General features: G+C 44.9%; 1 pseudogene; it reads left to right on the top strand.

Annotated features, from left to right (window-relative positions):
- Nucleotides 1-6,455: 6,455 nt before the first annotated feature.
- On the top strand, nucleotides 6,456-8,447 carry LOC102989979 (eukaryotic translation initiation factor 4E-like; annotated as a pseudogene).
- The last annotated feature ends 12,115 nt before the right edge of the window (nucleotides 8,448-20,562 follow it).

Genomic DNA, 20,562 nt, shown 5'->3' with positions numbered 1-20,562 from the left:
TTAGTTGTTTTTCTGGGGTTTTATCTTGTTCCTTCATCTGGTGTATAGTCCTCTGCCTTTTCATCTTGTCTATCTTTCTGTGAATGTGGTTTTTGTTCCACAGGCTGCAGGATTGTAGTTCTTCTTGCTTCTGCTGTGTGCCCTCTGGTGGATGAGGCTACCTAAGAGGCTTGTGGAAGTTTCCTGTTTTCCTGCTAGTGTTGGCAGGTCTCTTTTCCCATGTTAGGAAGTTTTCAACTATAATCTCTTCAAATATTTTCTCGGGTCCTTCCTCCCTCTCTTCTCCTTCTGGGACCCCTATAATGTGAATGCTGTTGCGTTTAATGTTGTCCCAGAGGTCTCTTAGGCTGTCTTCATTTCTTTTCATTCTTTTTTCTTTAGTCTGTTCTGCAGCTACGTAGCCCTCTGCCTTTTCATCTTCTCTATCTTTCTGTGAATGTGGTTTTTGTTCCACAGGCTGCAGGATTGTAGTTCTTCTTGCTTCTGCTGTGTGCCCTCTGGTGGATGAGGCTACCTAAGAGGCTTGTGGAAGTTTCCTGTTTTCCTGCTAGTGTTGGCAGGTCTCCTGCAGAGGCGGGGGGTGGCTGTGTCTCACAGTGAGGACAAGGACACTGGCAGCAGAAATTCTGGGAAGTACTCCTTGGCGTGAACCCTCCCAGAGTCTGCCATTAGCCCCACCAAAGAGCCCGGGTAGGGAAATCATCATCTTTAAAAAAAGCTCAGCTTAGCATCTGTTGATGTCCATCAACAGATGACTGGATAACGAAGATGGGGTATATACATATACAATGGAATACTATTCAGCCATAAAAAGAATGAAATTTTGCCATTTGCAACAACATGGGTAGACTTGGAGGGTATTATGCTAAGTGAAATAAGTCAGACAAAGACAAATACTGTATCATATCCTGATATGTGGAATCTAAAAAATATAACAAACTAGGTAATATACAAAAAGGAAGCGGACTCACAGATACAGAGAACAAACTATTGGTTACCAGTAGGGAGAGGAAAGTGGGGAGGGGCAAACCACGGGTAGGGGATTAAGAGGTACGAACTATTAGGTATAAAATAAACTACAAGGATATATTGTACAACACAGGGAATAGAGCTAGTATTTTGTAATAACTGTAAATGGAAGGTCACATTTAAAAACTGTATAAGAAAATAAAAAATTTTTAGTTTTTTAAAATAATAAAATTATGTGACCATTAAAAAAGCCTTAAAACTCTCTCAAGGCTCCCAGACGAAGAAGTAAAACACTAGTCCATATTCCCAGCCTATGGGATGCTGCACCCAGACCCAGGATGGAGACGACTTACACACGGAACTCTGATCCAGGCTGTGATTTTATCACAGGTGAGGAAAACTCAACACTGCCAGACACAAATCTCCAATCTCACGCCCAGCAAACTACTGTCACTTCCCTCCTTTGTCCTCATCAGCCGCCCATTCACGACACCAGCATTCCTGTCAGGCGTGACATCTCATGACTCAACAGCAACATTCCTCCCATTCTTTGGTGTAAAATTTTATTTAGACAGTGACGTGCATTTTGACATTTGATATTTTTTACTGAAATGTGAAACACAAAGGCAGCGAACTGCTGCTAGCTACTGAAGCCCAGGCGTTTACCACACATTCCACAATAAGATCTCACCAAGACACACGGACAGCCAGGGTCCTAACGGAACATTTTTACCTGCATTTTTAATATTTCTGCCAACAGGTTTGACGGCTGAAGCCAGTGCATCTTGCACAAATCACTTTTTATCCAGCAACATTTCTGCTCTCCTGGGTAATCGGGGAAGGCTTCATTGAACACAGATGCCTGATTCGTGTGAGAACTGCAATGGATGTTCTCACCAAAAGGATGTGCAGGTTGTGTCCTGCTCAAGGATGCCCTGCTGAAGGGTGCATGGGGGCACAACCCCCCCCCCCCAGCTAGCTGTGGGAGCAGAGCTGCAGAAGGTTAAGAGGGCTACATATTCTCATTCACAAAAAGAGGACTCTGGGCCAGCAGGGTCCTGATGGAAACCTTTCCGAAAACAACCTTGGAACTTCTCTCTGCTCTCCTGTTCAGACACCTAATTTTCCTCTCCCATCCTATTCTCTCTTCCCAATTTACTCCTGCATCCTCTGCTCTGAGCTAGTCTTCGCTTTTCAGCTCATTACCCTACAGCCCAGGATTCTCCATGGCAGGCAGGTGTGTGGTGAGAGAGCAGGGGAAGAAAAATTCTCAGAGCTTTCCTCTGGTACCCTAGCTCCCTAAATCTAAGCCCCAGGGGTCTCCTTGATCAAGCTGGTCCCCAGGCCCTGGGAGCCCCAGGCTTCAGAACCCCCACCCCCGCTCTGGTTGCCATGAGAGATCTCGGAGAGCCTAGAAAGCACTGGGCTCCCACAGGACAGTCCTCTGTGGTCCTTCAGCCGTTTAGAGGGAACTCCGTCTTCCTCACAAGAGGCTGTGTGAGAAAAGAGTAAAGGGCAAGTTGCAAAAAAAGTTATTTACTCCCCTCTGCCTGATATTTTGTTTTTCATCAGGAGTGTAAAACACCAAGGGGACTGCCAAAAGGAATTTGGGGGGGTGATGTTCTGTACCTTGATTTTGATGATGGTGACAAGACTCTATGCATTTGTCAAAACACATACAACTATGCACTAAAAGAGTGAATTTTACCATGTGTAAATTTTAAAATACACAAACCTTTTTTAAATTGAAGCAGAGTTGATTTAAAATGTATCAGTTTCAGGGGTACAGCAAAGCAACTCAGCTATATTTATTTATTCATAAATATATATATATATATTTATAAAATTTTTTTCAGATTCTTCTCCATTATAGGTTATTACGAGCTATTGAATATAGTTCCCTGTGCTATACAGTAGATCCTTGTAATTTATCTGTTTTATATATAGCAGTGTGTATGTGTTACTACCGAGCTCCTAATTTATCTCTCCCCCCACCCCTTCCCGTTTGGTAACCGTAAGTTTGTTTTCTATGTCTGTGAGTCTGTTTCTGTTTTGTAAATAAGTTCATTTCTGAGTTTTTAAGATTCTACGTAAGTGATATCCCCTAAAAACCTTTTTTTACTCGAAAATAAAACCATTTAAGGAAACCTCGAATGAGCCTAGTGCCTGTACGAGGAGCAGGAGAGCGGCAGGCAACCCTGAGATCGCCTTTCTCAGGCTCCAGTGGAGAAGAATTCTCACGGAGAACTGGGGAGGAGCCCAGCTAGCATCCTGGCTGGTGAAGGAGAAGGGCAGTGATGGAAGGGACACTCAGATTCAACCCAAGGGTACTCCCCCTACCTGGCCAGCCCACCTAAAACGTCTGCATCCTGAAATCCCAACCCCGTTCTTTTACTCCCCCAAACTTACCTCCCCTGGGACACTTGCCCCAGACAGGGGGCGCCACCATCCGAGACTGAGATCCGGGAGAACACTGTTTTCAGAGCAACACCGTGCAGGATGATGTGTTCCTAAAATCTGGAGTTGAAATTCACCTTATAGGTTTTCCACAGAAATGTTGATATATTTGGTCCAAATAAGCGTAACAATGATAGAAGAGCAGGCCCAAGCACGACCGACGGAACAGTTACTGTGGGCCAGACATCACTTCATCTCTCCAACAATCCCACAGAGAAGACATTTTCATTTTGATTTTGCAGATGAAGAAACTAAGGTTTAGAGAAGCTGAGATCCCAAAGCTAGCAAGTGACAGAGTTAGAACGTAACTCAAGTACACTGACAATTATATAAGCCCAGTGCAGGTAAATTTTACACTGTACATTCCAAGGGCCTTATGCGTTGAGTGGGCATTTGTGGCCTAGGCTGAGCCACTAATCCAGGCCTCACAGTGGTTCTGTGGGAAAAAGAATCCTGTTATCCAGCAGCCAGCCGCCACAGGCTATGGTACCTTCCCTGGGTTGGGAATGACCCCATAATCTGAACAAAATTACCAGATCAGCCTACACAGGTTTACTGATGGGCAAACGCTCAAAGACTTATAACAATGATACATTATATTTGAGACCAGCTAGATGTAATTTAATTTCTTCTCTGAAGATTCAGAAGGCACTTTAGAAGTTTGCAGGACCTCGGGACTCTCATTATAACGTAGAACCCTCGCCGAACAGCAGGCTCTGAAGCATGAATCTGCAGAGACCCAACGAATGGCAGGGGCTGGCTAGTCTTCCATTCTACAGCTGAGGACAGGAGGCTTAGTGAGGTCAAGTCACTTTGCTTACAGGGTCAGACAGCTCATGGTGCGGCTGAGTCCAACTCTATCTGACGCCAAAACCCTGGTTCTTTCCATAAGCCCACCCTGCCTTGCAAAGGCAAAGCTAACAATGACCTCTGTATCTAAACATGACAAAACCCAATGAGCTAAGTTACATGAAGAGTTATTTTTAATAGCTAAATTCCGTCAACATTACGGTAAAGAGGGGAAAAGAAATTAAGCTTTAATTTCATCTTCCAGGTCTTACAGGAAAAGACACAGACTCTTTGTCATGTGTATTCTTGCCCTTGGTCTCAGCACTGTTAAAGAAGAAGCCTTCTCTCTGGGCTTTCTATGATCTGGAAACTTCATCAGAAAATCAGCAGTGCTGACATAAAAATGAAAATTACTTTCTTCTCCTCTTGAATGCAAAAGGAGATAAGTGGACAGCCTTGGAGATTAAAGAGCAGCCTCCACAGAACATTGGCTGGTGGCAAACAGTGGGTGCTTGATACACAGGAACGTGATTTGAATATTATAAGAGCTAACGCATCTCAGTCTACTTATGTACCAGGCACTGCCCTGAGAACTGCAGATGTAGCACTCATTCAGTTCCCATGGCAACCCTGGGGGGAAGACCCTCCCATCCATTTAACCGCTGAGGAAACCAAGTCACAGAAAAACTGAGTAAGTTGTCAAGGGTAATACAGTCTGTAAGCAGAGGTTATTTTAGCTGACAATTGAATTCATTAGAGAATGAGGGTTTGTTAGAAGGTTAAAGGGGATGAATGCTAATACTCATATTCCTCACCTTTTGGGATTCATATATATATGTATATAAATATGGGATACATTCCTTTGTATGTTAGTATATATTTTATATCCTACATATTTTTACTTTATATGTTATAATTACAAATATGAATATATCTGAATATATTCCAAGTTATAATAAAATACAACATACAAAATATAATATAGTATTATATAAAATAATAGGAAACTTTTATTACCCATAGAAAACTTGGAATCTCTGCGGAAACACGGAACTCTACGCCAGTCTCGCAAACACACACCATCATCGCCTACTCAATATTCACAACAGATGTTACTAATTATCTCTGCTCTCTTCTTCATGGAAGCCAAAGAAGAACTCGGAATCCGTTTTAACACAACTCTTCAGGCAGCCACAGTCAACCAAGCAGAGCCACCTTGACAAATTCAGAATGATATGCCAGACTCACTCTAGGCAGCTGAGACTGAGGACTGCAGCCAAGGGTGGTCCTGCAGAGCCATCAGTCCTCAAGGGTCACCCGTGTGGTTTCTGGTCACCACACCGGCCATGGTGGCGGAGCAACGGGCCTTGTCAACAAGGGTGGGACAGGAGAGCTGGATCCAGGGCGAAGGTGACCCCAGGGGTGACGAGCCCTTGCTTTTCTCCACCGATTCCAAGTGAAGACCCCGACCACCAACATCCCCAGCGCAAAACACAGTTTAAAAACTTAGTGAAATTTACATTCTTAAATATCAGGCTCTTTCGCTGGAGCAGCATGTGAACATGAGCCAGCTTCCTCTCCAATTAGCTTAATTAGTTCAAGAGGTTCTTTATAAGGAGAGACTATTAGGAAACTCAATATACAGAAACTCAAAAGAACACTCAGGACCTTTCCTTCAGGGATTTCCTCCTTTCACACTGAAAGAAAAAAAAAGAAAAGTGCAGCCGATACTTGCGACTGAAGCTGAAATGATGAGAAAAGAGGACCTCAGGTGTAGAAGGAGCTTCAAGTCCAATCATAGAGGATGCAAAGCTCACACTTTTCAGCCAAAATGAGGCAGTATCTGGCTCTCCCAGCCAAAACCAGAGAGTATTACTGTTCAGTTACTAACAGCTCTCTTTACTCAGGACTTACTTTGTCCTGGGTGTGTTCTCATAGTTTAAACAACAATCCCACACAGGCACTGTCACTGCTGTGCTTACTCTGCAGGTGAGGAAACTGAGGCTTAGAGAGGTTCAATAACATACTCAAGGGTCACAAAGCGGTTGTCTTGGATCAATTTCCCCAGAACAGACAAAGCTGACGGCAGAACTCAGGAGAAAGTGAGTCGTTATGAAGCATTTCCAGGGGAAAAAAAAAAAAAAAAATAGGCACTATCCGAATGGGGACATGGAACCCAGAGGTAAGGGGACGAGACAAGAGGGGGACATCAGGCAAGTACCCATCCCATGGAGGGGACCATGGCTCAGTCCCAGTGGGCAGCTCTGGACACAACCTGGGTCACACTTCAGAACGGTCACCGTGGTAGTCAAGGAAGCCGGGTGTTTGTGTTCGTCATTGGTTAGGGGCTGCCCTGGGGTATGTAGATTCCCAGGTACTTCCGGGCTTTGTGGAGGAAATGGCAAAGGGGGTCCAGCAGCCTGAGGGTCTCTCGTCTCTTTGCTGCGAGAACTCAAGTGCTGGCTGCTGGGAGCTATGGTGGCTGCTGCGCTGTCCCGCCCAGACAACGCCGCACTCCCCATCCCCCCTTTCAGGTTCAAAGGTCTCGTTCCCCAGCTGCAATCCTGCCCAGGAACTGCCCCGGGCCAGGGAAGAATCCTTGGCCAAGGTTACGCAGCCCTCCCAGGGAACCTCCTGCTCTCAACTCCTGCTTCCGAGCCTGTTTCCTATGAAAACAAACTTGGGTCAGGGGGGAAGGCGCCCTGGAAGCCAGCGTGGTCAGAACAGCAAAGGGCTCTGAAGGCACGACAGAGTGGATGCACTCCCAGCACTGGCCGCCACCCTGGCTCAGGATCAAAGCGGCACCAATAACCCTCAAACGCTAAAAGGCAAGACACGGCATATTTTCTCATTTTCTGAAACCAAACTTAATCAAGCTCTACACTCACCCACCTGGTGTGACGTATTTGTTCAAGCTTAGTCACTTTGCGAGAACCTGTCCCTAGGACAGCATGAAAAATCTGGGAAAGCATGAAAGAATGATGTTCTCTGACACGCCTGGTCTCAGGCACGGACATTCCCAGGAGTGGGAACGTCCCTTCAGTAAGGGATGCGTTATGTGCAGAGGTGATGGTGGTGGTGATGGTTCAGGGCAGAGAAGGACACGGGTTACAGGGGCCCACGATGAATAACTCTTCTTAAATTCTGCCCCTTCAATGTGCACCACGGCCTGGCCAAGCCAAGCTTTCTAACTGGTACCCCGGTCCTACCTCTAACCTATCAAGGAAGAACAAGCCCTCCTGGGAAGAAAGAGTAGCAAGTGGGACCCTTGGCTCGGTGACTGAAACTTCTCCGGTCATCTTCTAATGATGCTTTGCCCTCTGACCCCTTTTACCCTCTCAATCTCCCCAACACCCACCCCCATCCCCTGCTGCTTCCCCAGCTACAGCCTCTGATGCAACGGGGCAGGTCTCATCCCCACCCTGACTGCACCTCTATTCATGCAGCCCCAACCAGTCTGTCTCTTTCCTCTTGGCCAGAAATGCTCTGCCATTTCTTCTCCATCCATCTAAATCCACCCCGCCTCTCTGGCTTCAAAGCAACCTCTTCGAGATCCACCTAAGACGCTGACTGTGGAACTGGAAGCCAGCCCTACTCCTAATCCCCCAGCTACAGAAGAAGAGAAAACGGAATCTCATCAGGAGGTTGCTAACCCAGAACATTATATTGAACACCCTTTACAGAACCGAGGGGCACTCTGGATTTTTAAGAATGAGAAAAGCAAAACTTGGCCAGCAAACCTTCGGCTGATCTCTAAGTTTGACACTGTTGAACAGTTTGGGGCTCTGTACAGCCGTATCCAGTTGTCTAGCAGCTTAATGCCCAGCTGTGACTACTCACTTTTTAAGGGTGGTATTGACCCTACGTGGGAAGATGAGAAAAACAAACGAGCGTGACGATGGCTAATTACACTGAACAAACAGCAGAGACCAAGCGACCCCGGTCGCTTCCGGCTAGAAACACTGCTGTGCCTTATTGGAGGATGTTTTGATGACTACAGGGATGGTGTACGTGGAGCTGTGGTGAATGTTAGAGCTAAAGGTGAAAAAGTAGCAATGTGGACTGCTGAATGTGAAAACTGAGAAGCTGTTACACCTATAGGGAGGGTGTACACGGAGAGGTTAGGACTTCCTCCAAAGAGAGTGACTGCTTATCAGTCCCACACAGACACAGCTACTAGGAGCGGCTCCACCACTAAAAATAGGTTTGTGGTTTAAGAAGACACCCTCTGAGTGTTCTCGTATGAGACTGCTTCAAGCAATCGAGATTTGGGGGCTGAACCAAAGCCTCTTCAAAAGCGGAGTGGACTGCATTTAAATTTGATTTCCATGTAAATGTTGCTAAGATAAAAGAGAAGTCTCATTCGCCTTTGTCTTGTACCTCTGTGTTCATATATATATATATATATATATATATTTTTTTTTTTTTTTTTTTTTTTAAATTTTGGCTAGAGTGTCCACTATCCCAATCAAAGAAGTATAGTACACATCGTCCCCAGAATCCATAAATGTGTTCCTGGCCCGCTCTGCAATAGCTTAATAGAATTAACCATTACAAACACATGTAGCCCATCTACAATATTAAAGAAAAGAATGTGCATGTCTATACCTTACAAGAGAACGATTCTGTTTATGTTCCATTGTATGCAGGAGCTTATTTTGCTGGTTTGAAAGAGTATGAGGCATGCAGTTTTCTGACAATTTTCTTTGTTTCTTTTTACAGCATTGTCTGTGCTGTACTCTTGCTGATGGCTGCTAGATTTTAATTTGTTTCTCTACTCGATAACATCAGTGATTCTGATTTCAGTTTTTCATTTGTTTTGCTTTTGTTTTTTTCCTCATGAAGGAAGGATCCAGGAATATGACACAAAGGTGGAATAAAGATTAATTTTGTGCATTCTTCGGGAGTTTTTTTGTTTTTTTTGTAACTACAAAGCTTAACTACAAATTTATGCATTTCATTCAAATCAGTGATCTATGTTTGTGTGATTTCCTAAACATAATTGTGAATTATTAAAAATGTATCATCATAATTACATTCCTAATTAGAATTAGTATGCCTGTTTTTGTATCTTTATGCTGTATTTTAACGCTTTGTTATACTTAGGTTATTTTGCTTTGGTTAAAAAATGGCTCAAGTAGAAAAGCAGTCCCATTCATATTAAGACACTGTAGAAAACTGTAAACAGAATGTGTACAGTGAATTGTCTTTTAGACAAAAAAAAAATAAAAAGCCAGCCCTTCCTCCTCCAGGAAGCCTTTGCTGGCCGCTTCAGTGGACACAGACCCGTCCCCTCCCTGGTCACCAGCGCCACCCACAGCTGCGGAGTGCCTTTAGGCGAAAAGCAGCCACCTACTGTCATTGTGTACCGATGCTTCACCTCCCCAAAAGAGACTGACGTCAGCCAAAACCTTAACTAATGAAACTCCTTCTGAATCTTCCACAGCACGGAACATGGGGACACGGAGGAGACACTCAGAAAAAATAAATCCACGGATGGTTTATTATATGAAACTTAAGAGCCAACAGTGAAGCCTAGTTCCAGCACTCCTTCTTGGAATAGCAACTACAAGCTATGCTCTGAACTGTGTCCATTTTTTTTCATGCATGTTTACTCTTCGATACTGACTGAAATACACGTCATCCTGAGAAAAGAAAGACCGGCTCCTTCTCCCATTTTCTTCCCCTGCGCCCTCTACCAAATCCTCCCCGAGATGCGACACCCGCCCAGAGCGGCGTCTCCATTTGCTGAGCCGTGGACCCACAGCCGCTGGGCATCACAGTCCGTCGAGCATAAACCACCAGAGCATACGCTGTGGGCCTGGACGCGGCAGACCCAGAGGGGTGGATGAGAAAGGGTACAGGTCTGGCCACAGAGGGGATCATGGGTCCTGCCACGCTCAGAGACCACAAATACCCACCTAGGAGGGGATGCTGTGACAGAGCCCCCGGAAGGTTTACTGAGCACGCTCGACAGCGGGAGACTGACGTGAGAACCACTGTTCGCAATGTGGGAGATGCACCAGAACGAGCAGCAAAGAGAAATGCTGCCTTATGCATCAGTGCCAAGGCAGCTTTCCTAAGGCAGAGAGACCTGGGTTCTGAACATGGTTCTGAACTTTCTAGCAGGGTACTTTCAACAAGTCACTTCATCTCTCTTCTCCAAGCTCCTGACCGGTAAGAGGAGAATAAAAACAGAACCTTGGGCTTCCCTGGTGGCGCAGTGGTTGAGAGTCCGCCTGCCGATGCAGGGGACACGGGTTCGTGCCCCGGCCCGGGAGGATCCCACGTGCCGCGGAGCGGCTGGGCCCGTGAGCCGTGGCCGCTGAGCCTGCGCGTCCGGAGCCTGTGCTCCGCGACGGGAGAGGCCACAACAGTGAGAGCCCCACGTACCGCAAAAAAAAAAAACAGAACCTGTCTCATAGGGTTGTTATAATGATTACAGCATAAATGGCTGGCTGGGCACCAAGGTTCATGTTCCCTCTCCACAGAGAATAGCCATGCTGGGAGCACTGCTCAGCCAGGGACCCTACTTCCCAGGCCTCTCTGCACCGAGATGGGATCATGTGATCACGTTCTAACCAATACACTGAGCAGAAGTGACTCCCACCACCTCCAGGCCTGGCCCACCAGAGTCTGCAGGTAGCTCTCCGCTCTCACAAACACAACCAGCCTCTTGATGCAGAGGACCCAGCAAAGGGCGTTAGGCTCTACCTGCTGCCATACCAGAAAGTGGAAGACACCTGGTCTTTCAATCATTCTGGAGAGGAGAACTGTCCATCAAATTCAAATACTGGACTTGTGAAAATGTAAGAAATAAACCACTATATTAAGCCACTGAGACTCCAGGATTTGCCTGTTGGACAAGTTAACCCTATGTTAGCCAAAACAAGAATTACATGCTTTATCTCAAGCATTATGCAACGCCTGACACAGAGAACACAAAAAATAGGGTTGCTCTTGTTTTTATTACCCTGAACTCTTTACAGCACTTTACACCTTCTAGGGTACTTCTATATCAGAGATGCAAATTCAATTTGTGTTGCCAAGCACTGAAGACAGTACAAAGTTAAAAGTTTTTAAATGCAGAGATTCCATTCTTCAGGGATTCATATGTGCAATTAGACCCATAATGTAAGTAATTACATTGCAAGGCAAATTTTATTAAATGCTTTGACAGAGGCTCAACGTGCAACGAGAAGATTCATTTTAGCTGAAGCGTTTGACATATTCCTGGAGGAGGGAAGTTATAAATGGGGCCGTGAACACCATTTATATTTTGCAGATGGACACACTGGCCAGGGGATTGGGGAAGGGGTAAATCTAGACAATGGGAAGCACTAAAGGTCCCAGCAGAAGGTTCCAAAGCACTTTCTCTGTCCTCCTGTATAAGGCAGGCACGGCAGAAAGGGACTAGCTGTGTCACGGGGAGTAGAAGGTACTCTGGGGATACAGCTGCAAATGCCCACTGGGACCAGCTCGAGAGGGGCCCCCAACGCCGGGCTCAGGAGTCCAGACTTTCCTTTATTAGTCATGAAGTACATGAGTCAGGACTCAGACTGGAAATGACAGAAACCCAACTGGCACCCTCTTATGCCAACAAAGGGATTCAGAGGTCCTGCTTGTAATCAAATTAATAGTTACAGCCGGTCCTCACAAACAAATGGCACCAGGGACCGGGACACCACAAAAAATCACACGTAGCACCTCTGTTCACTCTTATAATCCTGTTTTAAATTACTTGTACTGTTTTTCCACTATCTGAAATCCTCTTATGTACTGACTTGTCTGACCTCCTAGGATATGAGTCCCAAGGACACAGGGCAGTCTGTTTTGTTTACCACAAACTACAGCCTCTAGCATGGTCTCCTGCATGGCCAGCACTCAGCAGGCACCCAGGGAGTATTTGTTGAAAGAATGATGCAAATGGGTCAGAGATTTTAAGATATCCTGCTTTGGGCAAACATGAGTATTCTCCTTGACTGCCCCAATCCCCCAAGTAAATCTGTACATTTGCAGTAATATGTGAATGGCTCCATATTTCTGTTATTCATGTCCCCATAAATCAGCAACAGGAGTGAACTTCCGGTCCTGCAAGGCTGAAGGTTGCAAGCTGGACTCCCGTGGAATCACTGGATGAACTATCCCGTAGAGTATGGCAAGGAGGTAGACCAGCTGACCAGCACTGAGATGTTCTAACACTCTAGTAGGCTTTTTTGAAATGCCTTCAGTCTCTACCTCAGAAACTCATACCTTGAACCAAACTCTATGCCTAAAGGCTCTGAGGGGCTTAAGAGGGCTTTATGTCACAATAAAGGGTCACAAGTGACATTTTTTAGACCTCATTCCTGTTCTTTTGCAAATAAAGTCACTGCAAAAGTTTTCTAAGGAGCCTAGGCATAACAAAGACACATTTAATCTCCTCTTTGACCTCAGCCAGAGCTAAAACTTTCTCATCCTCTCTCTTTTCTGAGGTCCTGCTATGTCCTTCAGTTTTGCCAAGGCAGAGACGGTTTGAACATACTGGAGAGTTCCATATCCGTTCTGACAAGAGATGATCACAGGCCTACTTTGAGCCTTTTTGTTCTGTGATAGCCTTTCCTATTTTTACTACCATTTGACTAAAAACAGCCAAAGTTATTTCAGGATCAAACTAAGAATCATCACACCATGTTCTGGGTGAGCTGACTTTTTTTTAGCCACTCCACCCCCATGTATCTTTGACTTGTAAGATTCCTGCCTTGATCTGCTCAATACTGTGTGTGTTACTCCAAGAATAAGCAAGGTACCATGGTGCTCTTTTGTATTTTATTTCCATTTTTATAGTGTGATATACATTTTTGTTAGAACAGTTAAGTCCCACCATAAGTCACACAGCAACACGTGTGGCAGCATATTACATACCAATATGTCATGCTTTGGGCCATTTTTGTTTTTTTTGTGTGTGTGTGTGATATGCAGGCCTCCCTCTGTTGTGGCCTCTCCCGTTGCGGTGCACCGGCTCCGGACGCGCAGGCTCAGCGGCCATGGCTCACGGGCCCAGCCGCTCCGCGGCATGTGGGATCCTCCCAGACCAGGGCGCGAACCCGGTTCCCCTGCATCGGCAGGCGTACGCGCAACCACTGCGCCACCAGGGAAGCCCCTAGGGCCATTTTAAGGAAACCTATTTGACTAAAACCAGGAAATGAAAAGAGTTACGCTACAGAAAAGAACACTCCTCAATTTTCTCAGTAGACAGGATGGCTTTCTTGGGCAAGCAGAGAACACTACCCGTAAACTATTTTCATTTTGATACAGTCTTTTACTCTAATCACAAACCCTTTCAGATGAACGCAGAAATACCTTTCACCATGCACTAAGGTGAGATAATGGGGAGACCATTAATGTTAGAAGAAAATTACTGTGGTTCACCTCACTATTTCTGCTGCCAGGTCTAAGCCCTGTCATTATTAGCGAGATGAGTTTGCGCCAATCCATTTCTAAATCTCATCTGGTTCCACGTGAGACCAGTGATTTCTATTTACCAGCAGATAATTAGGACATAATTTCCATCTGTGGCTATCACCACCATGAACCTCAAACTTACCATTTATCCAAAGTCTGTCTTGAACAGCAATAAGGTACAGAGATTTATGCTAGGTATGGGCGGGGAGATGGCAGAAATGAATTTTCTGTCCTTCAGGAACTGAAGGTCTAACAGAAGGAAGAGAAAAAAGGCCATCAGTATACTAAGACAAAAATAAGTGTCCTTAGAGGCAAGAAGAGGGTGTGGCACAGAGAAAAGCAAGGGCTGTGGGCACAGACTGGGTTTGACCCTCAGCCTCAATGTATCAGTCAGCTACTACTGCAATAATAATGTGTAACAAGCATCCTTGAAAGTTTAATAGCTTATAACAACAAACATTTTTCTCATTCTGCAGGATACCTGAGCTTCAACTGATCTAGAATGGGCTCCTCCTACACTCCTCTGGATTGTGAGTTGGATTCAGATCTTCTCCACCTTCTTGGACCAGTGACTGCCTAAGACGTTCTTCTCATTGAAAAAGAAAGGCAAATGACGCCTAATTTTGGCCACATGAGCCTTATATACTTTACTGATAATGTAGTGAAGTTTTCTTTATAGGAAAAACCATTTATGAAGACAGCAATTTCTAAACGTAAGAATAATATGCATTCTTACTTTCGTTTTTAATATGCATATTTTTATTAAAAATGCTTTTAATGCATATTAAAAGCAAATAATAATGCTTTTTAATATGCATTTTCATTAATAATATGCATGTGAAAGCAAATAATATCCTTCCCAGTCCCCTCCCCTTTCCTTTCACCCTTCTGCTACAATCATCATGACAATGGCACAGTACTTTCAAAACTTTTGTTACTATTGTTAAGTTGATGACCTTGGAAGAATACATTTTGTTTCTCACAGATCCTTAACAAGTTTGGGGGGTAGAAACTGTTCTGGAGCCTACTTTGAGGCGGGATAGAGACAGTAAAACCAGTCTAAGCAAAATATGTCACAAACTTTGAGATGTTGGAGTCTGGAGTTTAGTGAGAAGAAAGGTCGTAAGGGGAAGAATTGAGCAAGAATATGGTGGTGAGCTGGGGCATCAGAGGGGCACAGGGTTAGAAAAAAATTCACTATGGTGAGGAATGGTTATGTTTTCTTGGGAGTAATGACCGACGTTAAATTTTAAGTTGTCTCTGCCATACTGTGCTGAGTTATTTTTGCCCTCAAACACTGCATCCTCACGGTAGAGTCTGCACCATACAAAAACGTTCTTTAATTGAACTTGGAGGCAATGAAAGAACAGACATTATGAGCAGCACAGACCAAGTAGTTATAGAAGAAGATAGGGGTTGCAAGCTGCAGGACAGGTCGCAGAGGTGGAAAATTCAGCATCTGGAAGAAATCATACTGAGAGGTAAAAGAGAACAAATATAAGCCTCTCAAGAATTCTTAGATTCTAGGCTCTCTCCAAATTTTCCAACAAGTCTTCGTTTCCCTTTGATTCCTATCGGAAACCCCTCTTCCCCCAGCTGGTAGGGCTGCAAATGCATGGTCCTTCTTTTCCCATTCCATGAGAAGATGAGTCTACAACACAAATGCTCACTCGGTACAGATCCTTCTATCCTCCTGAGCACAGAAACTGGTCCAGGTTGGGCACCCAGCTCAATCAGAGTCCTTTGGAATTCGGATGCGGGTTACATCAGATGCTGGGAGAAAGACAAGCTGTTTCCTTCAGCAGTTATAAAAACTAAGGACCATGTAAGCCCAGATCTGCTGTTGGCTATCTTTTATACCTTAAAGAAAGCCTAAGAATAAAGCCAATACAGAAGAAAGCAGAGGCAAGAGGTTGAGAATGAGAGTCCTGGTGACACCCTTGAGTCCATGAATAACTGAAGCCCCATCCACACCTGGGGTCTCCAGACCCAGACTCCAGGAAGGATCCTATCCAACCAGAAGAGTTCCTGTCCCGTACCCCCAGTTTACGTGCATGCCAATTTACCCAGTCTACTCTCTACAGTAGGAGTCAGCAAACTTTTTCTGTAAATGGCCACATAGTAAATGTTTCAGGCTCTGTGGGCTGTCAAGTCTTTGTTGCTACTACTCGACTCTGCTGTTGGAGCAGAGAAATAGCCATGGACAGTATGTGAGTGAATGAGCAGAGCTGTGTTCCAGCAAAACTCTATTTACAGAAACAGGTCGGCAGGACAGATTTTGCTTTCAGCTTGTAGCTCGCTGACCCCGGCTCTATAGAAACCTTGGATGGTCAGTTTCAGAAATGGCCACTGAATTTATGCTTCAGAAAATTCCTTAAGGAGAAAACTTTACAGGGATGGCTCTAAAAGTCACTGCCAGAGTGAAAAAGCTTCGATTTTGCTGCAGTGGCTGACAAATGACATAACAGATTGTGAGGTGATTACACAATGTCCCTTTCATTCGCTTCATCGGCGGATTCAAACAAATGAAACTTCAAGTGTTCATAAAACTTAGCTGCTAACGCTGAATTTTCTAAGGCCAAATCCAGTGAAACTGAAAATTAGTTGACTGTCTAATCAGTACTGACCAAATGAGTGAAAACCAAAGCTGCTTCAATCTTATTTGTGTATTATATTTTTGATGATGACTTGTGCCATCCTGGGATACTCACCAAGCTTTACGTAACCTTTTTCTGAGAGACTTAATGAAAGCTTCCTTTCCACCTCATTCATTATTTCACTTCCAAGTATTTTTATTCTCTAGGAGAGTTTTTCTCCTTGAAATAGGCCTCAGAACTTGGTGCCCCACTGATGTAAGTGGACAAAACATCTATCTAGGTTCTTTTTTGTGAAATGCAATCAGAATGGCCCCCAGCAACATGTATATGAATCAATTCAAAAACACCTTTGACCATCAGTCACGATCAGAGAAAAATCAGATGTGCAGATATCAATCAGCCACAACTGCAGAAAATACCGACACAAGGCTTCACCTTGCCACCATCTAGCCATGCTGTCTACTGTTTCCATGAGTTCCAGAAGCTTCTGTTTGGGTCACATACCACTGTATTGAATCCAATCAAGTCCTAGAAATCTCTGAGATGGCAGCCACCTCTCTGGGGACCTCAGAATCCTGGCAGCTGATGACTGGATCTGACAAGGCTCTGGTTCTAGAAATCATTATCTGGTTCAGCCAGTCTCCCTGACACATTTACGTTAAGCCTTTTCTGAACTCAGGGTCCGAGACACACATATTCCCTCTAGACCAGGAAAATCTTACCTGCTATCTCTTAGAAGCCCAGAGGCTGGTAGGAAGAACTTAGTCTCTGGAAAATGGGAAATATCAACTGTATTCACTGCCCCTAGGAGGCAGGATCTCCAAGATTTAAACTGACTCCCTTCCCAAAGCGCAAGAGCAAATCTGTCTCTCTCCAGCCAATCAGGTCAGGCCTCTGCTTGGTGTCCCAGCAGGATCCCAGGACCTGTGTGCTTCAAATCTCCTCTACGTCTTTGTTACTATAACCTCCGTGCTTAGCACTATGCCTGGCACATAGTATGGACTCAAAAAGTGTTAGCTGATTGCACAGGAAAATAAATGAATGTGCTGAGACCTTGCACATGCCCCGGAAATGATAGGTGACTGTGGAAGAAGAGAATACTGTCCAGCAAATCTTCATTCCCTAGTCCCCTCCCACACAAGAAATGTATGTACTTGCTTGACTGACATCAGGTTTGGTAACATGGTTCACTTTTTCTCATGATGGCAGCTAATGCTTCCCCCATACCTTGAACTTGGGTCTAGGTATGTAACTTGCTTCATCCAACAGGAGGTAGGCAAACTTGATGCAATAAAGATTGTGAAACCTAGCTTACCTTCTTATACTTCTGTCATCATCATGAGAAGAACTCCCACTCTCCCCGAGGTAGCTGCTGCTCTTTCAGTCTGGGATCTGCCATGAACACATATGGAACGACCCCGGTAAGGAACCATGCCCAGATGGATCTGTACCTTGAGGCACAGTCTCCCAGGAGCCCAGCCTAGAAGAGTCAACCATCAGGCAGCCCACTGACAGGTAAGCAAGAATAAATGACTGTGGACAAAGAACGCCGCCTGCCGTATCAGTAAATAAAGGATGCTGTAGCCACCAGGCCATAAGCCACTGCAGCCCCACCCCCGCGTAGGTGCACCCTAAGGGACTCAGGATGGAAAAGAACAGGATACTGGGCCAAGAGAGTTAAGCTTCGTATCAAAGGAATGATATCAATAGGCCCAGACTCTTGTGTCTTGCCAACTAGAAAAGTGCTACATTCATTAACCTGAGATGCCTGGTTTTCTTTAATTAACGGTAATCTTTTGATGTTCCTACTATCTGTTGTTTGTTTGTTTGTTTTTTTAACTCCTATATATCCTGGCTCCTCCCTGACCTCTTCTGAGCTGTCTCTCAGAGCTACCTGAGAGGCTGTCTTCTGGGCTTTTGTCCTTAGTACGTCCACCGAATAAAACATAATTCTCAACTGCTAGGTTGTGTATTTTTTAAGTCAACAGGATTGTTATTTTAAGCCACTGAGTTTGGAGTGTTTTGTTATGCAGCATTATTGTAGTACTAAGTAACAGATACACCCACTACCACCAGCAAGAAGAACAGCACCGTCATGACTCTATTATCACTCTCATCACAAGAAAGACCCCAAGAACGTGACACTGTCCATCTGCAGGAGCTGTGCTTATGCCAGGAAGACAAAGGGCACCCTGGCAGCCCTAGTGCCTGAAGGAGACACTAGAGAAGAGGAAGACCCAAAGACATGGCTTATTTAGCCCACAGAGGTTTGGAGGACCTGCCCTGAAGGTAAAAGCTATCCAGCGGAGAAAAGGCTCTCTCAGCTGAAAGGAAACACACCCCATATTTTCTTTGCACGTTCACATGTAAGTTCCTTTTCTAAAGGTCCTCACAGATTTGCGTGGGCATGACCAGTTTAACAATAGCTGCCCCTATGGACAGCATTGAGATGCAAATGCCGTCATGTATCAGGATCCTTGACTTTCAGCATTTCTGACTATTCAACGTAAGCCCAAACTCCCCATCCTTCCAATCAGCATTGGTTTTCAGGCTCATATAGATTCTTGCATATCCATTTGTTGCCTTTCCCTGAGAAGTTTCCGAAAATGAAAAGAGCAGAGAAAAGAAAATGGCTTTTTTTGGAATTTCCTTAAAGAGTCATTTGGCGAAGCAAGCATCATCAGCTCTTGTGCACAGGCAAAACTCAGTTGAGTGATCTCTGACTGTTCTGCAAAATTGGAATCTGAAGCCTTGTGGCAAATTGTCTCTAATGGATCATGGAATGTGAGAGGCATATATAGGCAGGATTGCCTTTCTGACAACTCCGGGAAGAAAACAATTGCTGGAGCTCTTAATGCTCTAAGCTAGGGCTCTGCTGTCTGCCATCTTGATGCGAACATCACCCCACCTTGGGATAGATGCTGCAGACAGGATTCAGGAAGTCGGGGCAAGGATGGGTGGAGGACACAGGAGCCTAGGAAACAACCCAAGCATTACACAGACTCACCCAAGACTGTGTGACAAAAGGTGCCCTGATCGGCTCACTCTTTGCCTCTTCATACATCTGCCTCTTTCTCCAGCTTCCTAAGAGGTGTCCAAGTATGCCAAGGACACCAAATTTGCACCCAAAAATATCGACTAGTACATACTGGCTCACCCTGGATGCATCCAAAAAATAAAGGTATATATCTCCTAGCAACTTTCCATCTGTTGATATTTTCCCCCTTTCATGTGGTTCCCTCTCATCCACTCCATAGCTGATGCCTATAAAAAAACCTTTAATTCCAGCCTGACCTCTGTGTTGAGCAAAACCCATATGCCAAGTATCTGAACTGGGCTATTTCACAAGCATTCAGACTGAGCGTGACCCAAGTAGAACAACATTAATTCCCCCCAGATATTTTTCTTCTCCTGCCTTCCCCGTAACAGGTAAAGGCATCAGCACAAGTTAAGGAACCCAGAATCACTCTTGACTCTTTTCCTCTCTCCACCCTCAAGGGCAATACAATGCCAAGAGCTCTAATTCCTATTCTGCTAAGCTACATCTTCCATTCTTTCCAGCAAACCTCCCATCCATTCAATCACCTACTATGTCTTGGGTCCCTATTTTGCGCCAGGCTTTTTCCTAGGTGATCTGAGATACAGTAGTGAGCAAACAGACCAAGAACCCTACCCCTGTGGTGCTACCTTGGACTACAGAGACAATAAATAACAAAAGAAAATTGAGCAACATTCTATATAATTGGGATGAGTGCCATGAAAAACACAGTAAATGGACAGTAAGTGGGTAAATGGATGGGCTGCACCGAGTAAAGCCAGATTTCAGTGCTAGATGTGGGGGGCAGGGTAGACCTCCCTGAGAAGATGAAGTCTGAGCAAGGATTTGAAAGAACAAAGACTTAAGGAGGGAGACATTATTGCAATAATGCAAGCAAAATATTATGGGGGCTTAGACCAGGATGGTAGCAGTAGAGATGGCAAGGAAGGTAAAGGTGATGGCATTTTATGACTGGTTAAATGGGGGTATGAAACAGAAAACTCAAGGGCAACTCCTAGGTCTTTTCTTGAGCGACTGGAAGGATGGAGCACCCATCGATGGGGATGGGGAAGGCTAGAAATGGAGCAGGCTTGGAGAAGGGAAGATAGTAGTTCTGTCTTGGACATGCAGAGTTTGAGATGTTTATTAGATATTTGAGCAAAGACATTAAATAGGCAGTTGGATAGAAGGCCAGAATTCAGGAGAGAGGTTCAGAGTAGAGATACAACCTTAGCCCAGGTCCGTATCACTCCTCACCTGCACTGCTGC

This window comes from Physeter macrocephalus, chromosome 18 (genome assembly GCF_002837175.3).
Source record: "Physeter macrocephalus isolate SW-GA chromosome 18, ASM283717v5, whole genome shotgun sequence".
NCBI classification, from domain to species: Eukaryota; Metazoa; Chordata; class Mammalia; order Artiodactyla; family Physeteridae; genus Physeter; species Physeter macrocephalus.
The sequence above is the reverse complement of the archived record's forward strand: the minus strand, read 5'-3'. Positions and strand labels throughout refer to the sequence as shown.